Source organism: Xiphophorus hellerii, chromosome 12 (genome assembly GCF_003331165.1).
Source record: "Xiphophorus hellerii strain 12219 chromosome 12, Xiphophorus_hellerii-4.1, whole genome shotgun sequence".
Taxonomy (NCBI): domain Eukaryota; kingdom Metazoa; phylum Chordata; class Actinopteri; order Cyprinodontiformes; family Poeciliidae; genus Xiphophorus; species Xiphophorus hellerii.
This window is the reverse complement of record NC_045683.1, coordinates 23994089-24009740: the sequence shown is the minus strand read 5'-3', so window position 1 is coordinate 24009740 and position 15652 is coordinate 23994089.

The window sequence follows — 15652 nt, the reverse complement described above, 5'->3', positions numbered from 1 at the left end:
GATACAAGTTCCTGTCTCCGAATATGCTTTATGAGCTCCTGGGCAGCGGGGGAATTCTCCAGAATATACTGTATGTCTCCCCACAGTTTGGCCATCTCGCTGCGTGCCTCAGTTCATTAGTGTTAAAAATGGTAAGCGTTTTACAGCCACGTGTACTTTTTAAGTCTTATTAGCTTCAGAGGATGTTGTTTAAGGGGCAAGTGAGGTTTCCAATTAATGTTGTTGAAGATCAAAACAGAAGTTTATCCATTCCCCCCTTCGCTCCCCCCCCCTGAGAGTTAGATGCAACTTTTTTATGAGACTGCTGCAGGTAATTCTCGCACAGCTATCTGTTAATCCTCAGTACGATATCTTAAAAACCCAAGGAATTAACATTTGATGCATGAATGTAATTCTTAAATGTACAATATATATTTCTAAATACATTTTACAATAATCCTGTGTTGGTACAACATGGTCCAACTAATACCTACAATTTTTAAGAATTGAACATTTCGTAAAGCCGTTAGCCAGAATTTTCATGGAAATTAAACATGCAGTTTGTCACCTACAAAGCAACACGCCAAGGCCAGTTTTTTCTTTTTGTTTTCATATTTTTTTGTAAATCATTACTAAAGCCAGATTACATCTACCCTCCCAAAACAAGCTGTTTCTAGTGCACATGCATCACATAAGGCAACTGAACACAGTTCTCTGGTGTGCTATAGGTATTCTTCTTTTTTACTCTTTATTTGCTACAACCCCAAATTTGTGAAAAACTGGCATATGCACCACATAGTCTGACTGATGCGTTCTCTTAGTGTCTTTCTTTTCTAAGTTTTATTTACTTTTTTATGTTCAAAAATGTGTGTTTTTGCTGTCAAACAGTTTGGACATTAATTAGAGACTGTTAATTTGATTAAAGCACAAAGAACAGGTGTAGATGTTGCCGCTTAGTATGCAAATTAGCTATAGCTGGGTGTAACTTAGACCACTAGGTGGCACTAAAGTGATTCTAATAAAATCCTTTGTGTCTGTTAAATATGCATCAACAGGTATTTGTGTTATATAAGCAACGCCACAGCTTTATGACAACCTACTAGAGGTTAAAATGATTTTTAAATTACAATAATGTTGCTTGCAGATCTACATGCTCCTTCAGCAAAAATAAAAAATGTCTGTAAATTCTGCAAAAGAACAAGGAAATGTCTGTACGCTAAAGGTGGCATGAGCAGGAACACTGTGATAAACACATTTCATGCCTCAAAAACAACAACAAAAAAACCCCTCAAGAGCAGAGCTCCTGGGATGCACACCGGGCCTTTAAAATAACAAGTTACACCGTGCACTTTTTGGCTTTAGACGCAACCACATGAAAATATCAAACACCTTCAGTAAAACATATTGACTAGACCACAGCACAAAAAAAGAGAAACACTGATCATGCCCTGTACGCATCAGGCTTACATGGCAGTGTAAGCCTTTAAAATAAGTTTTTTTTATTTTAAAAACTAACTTTTTAAAATAATGCATACTTCTGCTATTAAGTATATATTGTTCTTTTTTAACTCTAAATCCTTCTTGTAATTACCCAGCTGTGTTTTCATCGTCAGGGTGCATTTATTTTGTAAAAGAAGCCCACACACACTGGGTGGTATATTTAAAATCTTCACTCTAGGTTAAAGATAGAAAAATGATCTGGCAACTTCCTCCCAAATGCTTCCCGTTTTACTTTGAGAGAGACATATGTCCGTGTCATTCCTGCCCAGCCAGTCCTTCTGAGTTCACCCTGAACAGAGGAGGAGACAACAACAAAGACCCCCTTTTTTCTTTTCTTTTTTTGCATCTTCCAGCAGCAGGGAGGTTTCTTGAAGCCGGGCCGTGCTGCACTGCCGGTCCCTTTACAGTGCTGTCACTATTCATTCACGGCCTGCCCTTCCTCCTCGCGCCGCAACCTCAACAGGGGCATCGCTCATGATAGAAAACAATGAGCGTGATTTGTGAACTCTCGCCGTCTTTGTAATTTCATCAGTGTAATGGGATTATATTTCAAATCACCACTCCTTTGTTCATTACACATTTAAACTCCTCTGACAGACAAAAACTTAAATAAAATGTGCATGTCAACCCTGGTTGACTTTGCCTGCGCCCGCACTTGATTAGACAAACAGTGCGCCGGGGCTGTGGAAGGGGAGGGGGGGAAATAATGTGCTCATTTATTCATTTTTCAGACAAGTCACAATAGATTTTTAACGACCAGCGTCTGACCTCCCTTAGGTGCTTCTTGCTTAGGGGGGTTAATAAAGCCTAACGCTGCGGTGCTCAGGAGCCACGGCGAGGAGCGCACCGAGAAGACGTCTGTGATGAAATAAAGACAGGACCAAATCAAGAGTCTCCAAACGCCCGGCTCTGGCTTCAGCAGGAGGGGACGAGGGAGTGGTGGTGGGGTTGAGGCTGCAGAAAAAGAGACTGGTATTCCACTTAGATTCCAATTCCACAGGTCTCTGAGGGACAATTAAACCAAGTGAGGAAGAAGTGCTCTCTTTTCTCAATGCACTGGGGCGTGCATATTAGCCGTTGCAACCATGGCGATACACTCACACACAGAAGGCTCTGCCAAGATTTTAAAGTGGGAGAGCTTGCAGGAGAAGGCGCTCTGGAAAAAAAAACTTCATGTTGACACTTTAGAACACGGAGATCTGGATTGTAATCTTCGGTCAGCCTCTGCAGCATTAAAAGCACAAAGCGGTTTGTCCTTAGGGCTTTAATTCGCCCGTATTCACAAGATTATGTGCAACCCCTTGTTAAAGTATGCATAACCTATGAACTTTCCCACATTTTTTTCACACGGCAAGATATTTTCTTGGAAATTTGTATTTGTCAGACCTACAAAGAATGTTAAACTCTGAAAGCTCCTTATTTCATACATAGAAATCGGATGAATGTGATGTGCGTTAGCGTTTAGTCTCCTTCAAGGTAATACCCCCAAATGAAATCCAGTGCAGTTGATTTCAGAAGTTTCCTCATTTGTAAACAGCGCACGTCTGAGTTGAATGGGATCTCGGTATAAATCCAGCTATTCTGTGAAGGAGTCGGAGGTTTGTTAGAGAATATTAATAAACAAACATTTTTATGGAGACCCAGAAGCACAGCGGACAAGTTGGAGAGAAAGAAGTGGAGAGATTTAAAGCAGGATTAAATTATAATATACTATCTCAAAGAGCACTATTCAGTCAATTATGACAAAACCAAGACAAGACATGACTGACAACATAAGCTGACTGCGCTGGGCAAGGGGAGCAGAGAAGCAGCCAAGAGTCACCTAGTAACTCAGGAGGAGCTGCAGAGAGTCACAGCTCAGGTGGGGAAAATGTCTTGACAGGATGGTGATTAGTTGGGCACTCCACAAAGTTGGCCTTTATCAAGAAAGAAGCAAGAAGAACGCCGTTTGAAGAAAGCTACACGAGCTCCTGCTTCAGCTTTAGCACCGGGTATGTACGGGTAAAAGCAAACGTGCGGAAGAAGATGCTCTGGTTGATAAAACCAAAACCTAGCATTTGGCAAAGTGCTATATGTGGTTCAAAAAACTGCCACTGCACAACATCATGAACACACTTTCGTCAGTTTGACATGGCATTGGCAGCATGATGCTGTGGGGATGCTGTTCTTCAGCTTTGACAGGGAAGCTGCTCAGACTTGATGAGGACATGCGGAGTTATTAGAGGGCAAGATTAGAAAAACAAACCTGTCAGCACACAGCAGGACAATGGCCCTAAAAACACTGGAAGAGCCAGAGTGGGACAGTTTCGATCAAAAGGCCTAGTCAAAGTTTGAGAATGTGTGGCATGAAAAAAAGTCAGCAGCTGTCAGTTAAACAAAAGGAGGCAGTATTGACTCAAGAGGGCTTTATGTTATACATTTTATTTGCCAAATAAAATGTAAAAAAAACATGTATTCTTTCACTTCACAGCTCAGCAAAAAAAAAAAGGGATGTTTGTGCCTATAAAGCAAGAAAAACGCAAAGGGTGTGAAAACTTTTGCAAGGCACTGCTCAATATTTAGATGTGGTGTTCCTGGTGAAGGCGTCAAACATTAGGGACTGAGCAGTACAGCAAAACCGAGGGAGCATGTGCAGATGTGCTGCCATTAGACATCCATCTTGTTTTCACGCTTTGCTCAGAGCTCTATTTGTCTGAATCTATGTCATTTTAGCTCACTCAGGTCAACAGCAATTCAACCTCCTCCTTCGTCTGAGCCACTTCAGAACCATAATGTGATGCATGCGGGTTAGGAACCTGCTAAACACAGTCCCTGTCACTGCTCAGACATTGCTGGATATAAATGATACACGAGGCCTGCGCTCGCCTGCGCCATTCCGAGTCGCCCTGTTTCCACCTGTCTGTGATCACAGCCTCGTTTTAGATAGAATCTTGTTTTTGTTGTTTTCTTTTTTTTTTTTTTTGGCTGGTTGCAATCGCACCTTTAGTAATACCATTACAATAATAAATCCGCAAGAAAAAAGTAACAAAAGGATTCATTCAGGAAAGTCAATAATTTATACTTTTCCTAGGCTCAGCCTCTCTCTTTCTCTCTGTTTCTCTCTTTTAGTTGGCGCAGCTCGCTACCGGGCGCCTCATGGGAACGAAGAAAATTACATCCTACCTGATAATTAGCAAAGTTCAGAGCAAACTAAAAATCTGCCCCACTCTCTTAGCTCCCTACCACTGGCAGCGTCCTCTTAGCAACTAATTAAGTCCGCCTCTGAGGTTTTCAGACAGAAACGGTGCTGGATGCTGCAGCAGCAGAATTAAAAAACAAAAGGGAGGAAGGCTGAGAATGAAGAGCGCGAGTTCACTCTTCATTATGTTTTCCCCGTTTCATCTTTTCACACTGACGAATAAAATATGACAATTGTATTCCTGGAGGGAGTATTATTATTTCACACATGGATGCCTTCTTCAAATAGAAATAACAGCGTTGGCCGCCATTATGCATGGTAGCAAAGAGCGAGGCGCCCTCTGTCCATAATGTTCTTTAATTATTATAATGTCATCATCCATATCCGGCAATGTTGCGCAGACAAGAAAAAAAAAAAAAACGGGAAAGAAAAGAACAGCGGGGCACACCGGGTATTAAATGCAAATCACTAATCTTCTCACAGTTGAGGGAAATCACACTACAAAGACAGCATTATTAGTGATTCTATCATCACAGCTTTACATCGGAACTGAGACTTTTCAAATGAGACGTCTGTGGGTATGTGGCGAGGTTTCACACTTCTTTTCAACATTACACTTAAAAATATATATATTTCTGCACTATCAAAAATACTTAAAAGTCTCACATTGTTGGCTCGGGATATTTTAAAGAGAGGCTTGGTTAAGATGTTTTCAACCGTCGATACCTTACCTTAGCTAACTCTTTTGGCATCTTCGCTTAGTATAAATCCAGATTAATTGGCCTTGGAGGCTGGAGGTAATGGCCAATTTAAAAGATGCTGAGACTAAAGCAGACTTAAAATAACTCAAAAACATCACAGCTGTTCATGGCTCTGTGTCTTTTTGTATCTAATTTAGGAACACTTAAACCGTCATTAAGCGATTATTTACACGCCAGCCGATGATCAGTGTTGCCAATTACCCAGTCAGGAAGGTAGCCGCTGGTTCTAGTCAAAGTTAAAACTGGAGGAATGGACAGTCTTTGTCCAATTCTTGTCTTTTAGTCTCACATTTCTATTCCCAGTCCTCCATCTGGGCATCAGCAAAAGTGATCTGTGTGATCTGAGTTTGTAGTATTTATTATTGACATTTTTAACTTTACATCTGGTTTGATTTTTGATCTTAAGGCAAAGTAAGGTAATTTTATTTATATAGCACATTTTCAGCAACACTGCATATCTAAGTGCTTTATCTTATGTAGCAAAAAAGATAAACAATGATTATTTACATAAGAACTAGAATTAAAGTGTTACCAGCCACATAGTGACAATGAAACTTGTAAAAGTGCACAAAGCAACAGAATAAAGGTTTAAGTGAATGGTATTAAACCTTTCTGTGCTTTTTTCTGCGGGGCAATTACTCTGTAAATGCCCTCAATACGTTTCAGATGGGAATGTTATTATTGGCGCACCACCTCCAACCTACATTTCCTGTGAAAATACTCCTCCACTTCTGTGCAAAACTGAGAGTTTGTGTCATTAGATCGGTGTCACACATACAACCTCTATTTGTGAGAATTGCCCCTTAGGTGTTTTACAGCTCAAGATGGAAGGTAATTCTTTATTGTCTTGAATTGACAATAATTGTTAGCACCACACCAAATACCATTGCTTTTCAGGCTAGCAGCTAGAAAACCCCCAACTTGGTTGTGATGTTATTCGCAGCGTTACACCAAGAGCGCTATCTAAACAGAACCTCGCTCGAAATATCCAGAACTGTCCCGTTTAAGAGCAGCTTTAGCATAACGACCACACAGAAAAAGTGCTAATCAATGAGATTCGAGGGAAACAAAGATTGAATCTAACCGTAATCTGTCATAAGAAAGCTTCGGCTAAGCCCTGCCCAGCCCTCATTAGAGACGCCGCCGGTACCGGGCCACTGATGACTCACGGTGCAAATGGAGTCGGCTTTTAAAAGGCAGCCCAACAGCCTCCTTGATAGGGCTCTGGGTTGCACTGAGACTGTTTGTGATGTGCAATCCATGAGAGACAGAGCAGGCAGGCAAGCAGTCATTATTTTCTCCACAATTACCTGAAGTCCTTGATAACGAGCGAAAAAGAAAAAAAAAAAAAAAAAAGCCATATAATTAGAAAAACACCAGCAACACCATTATTGTCAGGAGAACACAACAGTATAATGAAGCAATTATAAATGAGCAGCTTTGTGCTTGTCATTAATTTCTGCTTTTAAGGATGTGGAGATGAAGCGCGGTTAAACGTCAGAATGAGCAGGAAGGATGTTTAGGTGGGTTAAACTAAAATGAAGCAATCTGGTGGGTGTGTGAAGGCGTGTGCGTGTGTGTGTGTGGGTGTGTGTGAGAGAGAGAGAGCACAGACTGGTCAGGTCTACAGAACTGCCAGTGATGAGTTCACACAGTCTGAGCTCAGGCAGAATGTCCTCTGGGGGACACTTTAAACACGTTATAATAACCTCCTTTATGTCTGCGAGTCTGACGCTTTAAGGTGGAAACGTGTGTTTATGCACAGATGAGGATGTGCAGGTTCCACTGTGGCTACACACAGCTCAATATCAACATGCTGTGCTCATGTTGGATTTTTTTTTTTTTTTGTCTGGATTAAGTGTAAGATGCTCAGCCGCAAAATGAAAAGTAATGAGGAAAACATGCACTCTTGGTCAGAAACTTGCCCTTTTCACACATCATCACAAAGATTGATCTAGCGTTCATTTGATTTTCGGTCTCACTCGAGAGCTACTACATTTGAAATTCACGCATATTTTTACTTTTCCTCTGATGCGGCCTTGCAATTAGCCAACATGTTGCATTTCATTTAAAAAAATAAAATAAAATTCAGCCCGAAATCTAAGTGGATTAGACACGTGTCATTCCCTCAACGAGCCGTTTCTTCCCTCTTTGATTCCTTTACATTTTGAGATGAGCAGAGATGAGTCGAAATGCCGCTTTTCCTCCTGACTTCTCAGGACTGCATCCAGATCAGCTTTTTGCCACCCAGAAGGCATCAAAAACCAAAAAAAACAAAACAAATGAGACCGAGTGAAGTCATCCCACAATCTCCTCTGATAGTAAAACTCCAAAGCGTTTTCCTCCTCAGCTCGAAATGCCAGCTTATTAACACATAGCACGGCACACTTCATCATATTGTCTTGAGGAGGCAATTGTATGGAAGGGGCAATTAGGACGGAGAAGCTGTGAGGTTGCCATTATTTTAGAATTTAATGACCACGCAATACGGTGCTAGATGTAGAAATGAGGGCTACAATGCTACAATTATGCATAATCTGGCAGATCTTAGCAGCACCCCCCACACTCCTTTTCGTTGTGCCGTGAATAAATTTACATGGAAAATGCACCTCTGCCTAATTTATTCAGAAAAATTAGAATATACATTACAAATATTTCCATGGACGACATGAGCAACATGCAGTTAGGAATCTAATGACTTATTTTTTTGCATCCTTGCTTGTGGATTAGGTCAGGCAGAGCACACCCGCCCCTCAGGGTTTTTGAGAGAACAGGTAAATAATTAAGCACAGACATAGTGGGGGGAAATAAGTATTGGACACATCACATTTTTTGTGGGTTTTTTCTCCATTAAAATATCTCTAATGGGGCTATTTCCATGAAATTCACAGCAGATGTCAATAATAAAGGTTATTTGTACTTACAAATAAATCAAAATAAATTTCTCCATATATTAAGCTATGTGCAATTGTGTTTATCTACAGAATAGGCACATAGCGCAGGAAGAAAACAAGTTGCAAAAAGACACAAAAAAACCAAGAAATTAACATTTAGAGAGCAATCCAGCTCCCGATCAGTGAAAATTAGTATCAGCTCTTTTAGTCCTAATTGACGGACTACATAAAGGTTTCTCATTACCAAAATATAATACAAGAAGCAACTTGTGATGGGTGGAAACAAAAAAGAGCTTTGCAACTTTTTTTTTTTGCAAAACATACCAGTGACAGACGATCACAAATGTATGTTTCCTCCCGAATGCTCCAATTAACAGGTACAGTCGTTTCAAAGAAAACAACTGTTGTCGTTCAACAAGTGCCTCGGCCTCTATGGAAGCTCACTACTCCACTGCTGGAGAAAATGCATGTTAAAGATTATTCAGAGTTTGCTGCAGAACATTTATACACATCAGTGGAAGAATCAAGTCTGGTCAGATGAAACCAAAACTGAACTCTTTACACTTTTTGGTGGTGAAATCACCTCAAATACACCAACTGTGAAGTTTGAAGGTGAGTATGTCATGGTGTGGGACTGTGTCAGCGTTTGAGACTGGGGTACTTGATACAATGTCAAGTAACATCAATAGAGAAAGGTACCAGAATTGTCTTGATATGCATCTGAAGATTAAACAAAAAGTGGATTTTCTTTCTTTTAACGAGTGCAGCGATCCTGAACACACAGCAAACAAAACTCTGAACTGTTCTCAGAGATAAAGCTGCTAGAAAAAACCCAAACAATCACCAAACATGAATCCACCTGAAAAGTATGGAAAGAAATTAAGATTGGAGTTTCTGAAGGAGCATTCGAAAAGCAGTTTGTGTGGATAATTAAACCTACGTAAGTGGCTAGTTTCTCCATTCAGAATACATGTTGGAGCTGGCATTACCAAAAGTGATTTTAAGTGTTGATTAACTTTCATTAAAAATGTTAAAGAGCTATTTTTTTGGACCGTAGCTCTTTATTACAGGTAGTGTATTGAACAAATTTCTCTGTACATGTGAATTACTTGGGTTGTTACCAACATGTGGGGTGAATTTAGTGTCAACAGCCTCATTAGAAAGGTAGAAAACCAATGATGTGTTCAATACTTATTTTAACTGCTTCAGAATGTTTTTTTTTTACATATTTATATTCAACCATCTTTTCTTTCCCTATCTAAATCCTGTTCAATGGGGAACAAAAAAAGCTTTCTACCCCATAACTCTAGGGACACTGAGGGGGGAATGAGAGCTCTATGTTGGTGTGTGTGTGTGTGTGTCACTATGTGCGCTTATAGACTGTAAAAACCTAAGTGTGTGTGTGCCACTTAGCAATGGCAAGATGCATGACGCTGGACACAACCCAAAAGCAGGGATTATTGACATAGATGCTCCACCATTAATAAGCCCGCTGCATCCTTTGTGTTCGGGGTCGCCAATGCTGCAGTTAACTATAACTTGTCAAGGCTGCTCCAGCCGCACAATGCGCACCTCATGCATCTCCTGTCAGCAGGCATAATTCCTGCATGCCGGTGCACCGCTGATTTCTGCATAAGTGATGCGAGCCTTCGAGTAGAGTTAGGAGCACGAGTCTTTTGCCATTGAGAGATGTTCATCATTCTTGATCTAGCTCTGTCAAGACCTGGTGTTTTAGTGCCTCTCACGATTAGGCAGAATTGACAGGCCAAGAAGGCGAGTGAATAGCAAAAATGCAAGGAACCAAGGGGGTGTGGTGTAGGCTGGAGGGTGAAGTGGAGTGTGGCCGCCATTTAATCTGCAATTTATCAGTTTAGGCTGCACCATGTAACATCAGGGAGATTACATTCCAGAGAGAAGGAGCTCTATCTCTCCATCCCCTCCTCCTCCTCCTCCTCCTCTTTCTCTTCCTCCCCTCCTCTTTGGCTATCTCCTCTCCCATGCCTCCTAATGTTGTCTGACGGCAGAATGCAGAGCACAAAGGGAGGACTGTCTTTATCGTCACCATTATTGTTTCTGAGTCCCCTAATTAATATATAGCATTGTGGGCCACTCCTTGAGTACGCAATGAGGTGCCAGTGAAATAAAGATGGCACAGAGGAGTCTCGCTGCAGTTAGACGAGCCGCATTTTTTTATGGATGTCATAAAGAAAAGTTGGGCCATCTTGAACAAGCGCGGGAAAAAAAAGAAAGAAAAAAAAACCACACATCCTCCGCCAGTGAAGCACATGACCTCTGACAACACCAATCACTTTGGGCCAATAAACGCTTAATTGCCATTTTTCCATTGGAGTGCTTTATCGATGCCATCTCAGAAGTGATTAATATGAACTGTTAACTAGCTGTTGCATTTAGCATTGAGTACAAGTGAGCCGGCGTGGAGGACGTCGATAATTTCTTTGATTTTTCTAACAATGAACTCCGACAGAATTGATAAAAAAATAAACTGTCTGTATAGATTCTGTTTATTATTTAGCAAATCTTTGAGATTCTGCTGCATTCCGGATGCAATCGCATATATTTATGCAAACACTGATGCAGCTCAATAAATTAGGAGAGAGGTGTTAGTTTTAGAAATTCAATTTCAAACTCACATGCTTAGGAGAACCCTGAATTCAGCTCATCAGAAAATCAGAATATGTTCTTAGACGTTTAAAATTAAATATTTAACACAATAATGTTGATCTGCTAACAAATATGTCCATGCACTGTAGAGATATGTAAACTTGACCATACCTCTTTTTTTGTAAAAATAACAATCAGTGCAGCATGGCACTCTTCCAAAATTTAGATTGCTCTTTTCAGTCATCTGAAAATAGGACTATGGCTCACTGAGTCTTTTTCTCTTTAGTTCGGGTAAGACGTCTTTGTTTCAGAAATGACTTGACACCAGGAGTGTGTCTGTTGTGTGTCCTGGATATGTCAGTAGATGTGGAAGTTCTGACCCCGGTCCCAGTCCACATCTTGTGTCTCTCCACCAAAGTCTCAAGTGTGTTTTGCCCCACAAAATACTATTAAGGCAGCAATTATCTTTGTCACACGGGTACCTTTTTGTAGCCTCAGCTTTTCCTTCCACTAAACCTTCCAGACATATGTTTATATGTGAACAGCCAGCTTCTTCATTTAGTAATGTTGTGTTGTGACCGTAGCAAAATATATTTCTATTAAAAATCCTGTTGTTTGTTTTTATCGTACTATGCAATATTCAAATTTTTAATACAAAAAAATACTTGAAATAAGCCACAATGTCATTCAGGGTTGTTTTTTTTTACTTAATAACTGAAATACATTTAATAAGATGACATCCCACCACCACCTCACACACATCCTCTTTGTGATATTTAAAAAAAGAAATGTATTTGAACAGGATCACTACCCCTTTTATTAAACACTGTTGGGATGACACCAGAAGGATCGTGCAGCACTCCGGTTTTTTATCTCTCGGTCTGGAAGGGCAGAAACAGAAATATGAAGACGTGGCTTACAGGAAGGAAGCCTGTGGCAGCCTGATATTAAAATGGTTCAGGAGTCAAGTAGAACAAGTCAAGCAGCTGGAGGGCAAATAAAAAAGAAGGGAGAAGAAGGAGGAGAGAGAACAGGTCGTTCTTAAAAGCTAATGGACTGTCAATGGTCAAATTATATTATAGAAAATAATGTAAAATATGTTTGCTTTATAGTAGGAGTTTGCTGTCAGACTTAAATGATCAGTATTTAACTTAAGCCACTCATGTGGAGTAACAAAAACGTCTTAGCAAAACTCTCACGCTACAGGTTGCTAATATATTTTCTGCCTTGAATGTCACATTAATACCTAGAAGATAAACTAAACATAAAGTTATACATTCAAGCACCAACCATTCTGAAATTTGTTCTGCTTGCAAAACACACCGACATATTTTTTATGAGTACATTCAAGAAGTGCTGGTGGATATAAGCAGTAAAAAAAAAGTCGTAAGCTACAACTTAACGTGGAAAAATAAGAAAAATGTGGTATTTTTTTTATCATGAAACTAACAATAAAACACGACTGGACTTATACTAGAAAGGTAATTGAAAACAAATTCTTAGAGGTCAAAATCGACCATAAACTCAACTGGAAGTCTCACATTTATCACGCAGAAGCCCGTGGCACTCAGATTCCAATTTGGTGAGAAACTGAATTTTGTCTTTTCATAAGCTTTAAGCCATGATCATCAAAGCTAACAGAATAAAATGCTTGAAATGTTCCACACTGTTTGTAGTTTAAAAATAATATGCTCTTCAGCAAGAACATAGTTTTGAAAAGGGCCAGGCAGATATGCGACTATGATTCCCTTCTATATTCTATATTGCTTGTTAATCTAAACCTATTCAGCATTTGCACTGAGGTCTGCAATTTTAGGATCTTGGTAATGTCTGAACAATTCAAATTATGTAGAACATTAGGATTTACCACCTAACATAAAGGTTATTCTGTGCTTAAGTGAGGCCTTCTAGTTTTAGAGGCTCAGGGGGGATTTTAAAGTGGCAAATGAGAGGAAAGCTTTTGTATCTTTATTTCTGGGATCAAACTCTGAAATGGTTTTAGACAAGAATCTGAAACTATGCCCAAGCATTCAGCAGCTTAAATCACAGCACATGGAAGTGGTGTTCATGAAGTACAAGTTAGAGACAGCGTAGTGGCAGGCATGGGTGTTTGCAGCAAACTGTGAATTTAATTATTTTGGCAAAACTAATTTTTCTGTCCCTTGTCTGGTTCTTTTTATAATGATTATCTTCTCTTCTCTTCTATTCTATTATATTATGCAGACAAGGCTGTTGTGTGTGTCATGAGACAGTGACTCAAATATCTCTATTTAAATGTTGTCTTTAAAGGTAATTTTGCTTTCTGTAACTTGTAAAATATATTTACATTATTTAAATGTCTATGCTCAAGACCAACAAACCTTACCTAACTGATTCCCGATTTGCATCACAGTATCTAAAGTTGGAAGATACCCAAGCTGGTGCAGCAGATTCCCTCATGATCATTCCTTGCTAAGCCCATCTTCATCCAAGGGATGATTTTCTAGATGTACCCAGAAGGACCAATCTGCACTGCCTGTCTGCAGCGACCGAGAACTTGATCCACTCTGAAAGGGGGATTGAACTCTCACAAGATAAAGACATGACATCTTCAGCTTACTTGATGTCAATGATAGGACAGCTCACTTGCAGATCGGGCATGTCGCCAGCCAGCCAGCCCTCCCTGGGTCCCGAACGCTGTCTCTCGACGGAGGCCTGTGACACAGATGACATCCGGGGGAAGCCCTATCACCTGTTGCTTAAGGACAGAATAATCAAAACGGGTCATAGAGGGATGCCGGCCTTACAGCGTCCAGGGCCATGCAATGCCCGTGCATGTATGTGTCAGTGTGTTTTCTAGAATATGTCAGGGTAACGGCCCTGAAATCCACCCTATAGTGACAGAGACGATCAGCGTCAGCAGCACATCTTCAGCCTGGATCGCGCTCGCAGCGAGGACCAATGCCAGGCAGAAACACCACTGCAATCTGCAGACAGGAAGGAAAAACTCTGGCAGCCAACAACATTTCTGACACCTATTTTTGAAAATATGCAAATTAGTGTAACAGTATAGGCATGTTTGAAAGCAGTAACACCAAAAGACATTACGATGTAAACAAATAACACCTTTATCGATTTACATGCATCTCGATAAAGTGCATGCATTATTGCTGTTGGGATACTTTTTCCCTTCTCTTTTCTTTTCTTTTTTTTCTCCTTCTCCTGATCAACACTTGACACGCAAACATAACAATATTGCCTAATTGCAACCTTGACAGAACGCACAGGCACAATCAGAGAGGCCAGCAAACGGTGGAATTTATGAAAACGCACAAAAGGGGCTCATGTTAGTCGTAGGGTACACCTGCGCTTGTCAAGGTACTCAAGAACGCGGGGTAATTGGCTGTTGATTGCTGCCATTAACATGTGATGGCTAAGTGCATCTAATTCCTGTTCCATTTCCACGGTTCAGTTTAATGTCACCACCCACTCTTTCCCCTCGGAGGTGATTAGCCGGGACTGTGAAAATTGTTCTTTTTGTAATGATATAAGCAAAATAAGAGAAAGGCAAATGCAGTGGTGTAATTGACACTTCTGCCTAATTAAGAATCATTTATGGAGAACAGAAATGGAAAATGCAAAGGGTATACATTCGTTCCTTTGTACGCCTGTTCTGGAAATGCAACACACAGTAATAGTGCTTCGGTGGAGCTAACACTCAATGTGTGCATTTGTTTTCCTTTCTATTGACTCGAGACAGCAACCTTATGATGCCTTTTTCTAACGAGGCACAAATCCCCTTTTTCAAAGGCTTTGTCTCTATAGTTTTAAGCTGAAATTATTAGGGTGAGTGAGAGTGGGGCTCTCTTTTACTATTTGCATCTCTTTCAATATCAGCACCTCTGGGCACAGAGACTTGCTATCCCTTTGAGTTTTAATCTTCTCGTCTGCCTGCATCCTCGCGGCTGTTTCATTTAAGTTTTAATATGTGTATTTGACATTTTGTTCATTTAGGCACACCCCCTTCCCCCCCTTTTCCCCTCTTCATCCCGTTCCCCCACATTTAATTTAATTGACGCCTTGTGTTGTTTTGTCCTGAGCGAAGGCCCAGCCACTGTAGCAGCTGGATGTGTACAGTCGCGCTCAATAACACACAGCCATGTGTGGCAGGCTGGCAGCGCGCGAGGGGTGAAGAGAGGGCGCGTGCGTGGCGTGTCTTCTAAAGGTGCTTGGCACGTAGCAAAAAAAATGGCACGTGGACCTTCGCATCATAGCGTAAGAATCATCATTAGCTTCACATACATAAGTATTGAAGAAGAAAAAAACAATCTTACCACTATTACTACAACAACAACAATACCTAATAATAATAATAATAATAATAATAATAATAATAATAATAATAATAATAATAATAATAATAATAAAAAAAGAACAAAGCATGTTTTTACCAGATAGTTGGTCCCTAATGGTTTTAAATGTCAGTCGTCGAGCTCCATGGACTTCTTTGTCTGAGCAGCAGTACGGCGTCATCAGGAATGGTGTGTCTGCCATCTGCAGGCCACCGAGGGTAAGACACGCCTGGATCGTACAGATTTCTCAATAAGTTATATTATCATTCAATGTTTGTTTGTTTTTTCCTTCAGTAATGAAAATCAAAATGTGAATCTCATAAAATACATACAGAGTACACAAAGATAAAATAATTTCTGTCTGTGTTAGAACGCTTTATGAGAAAC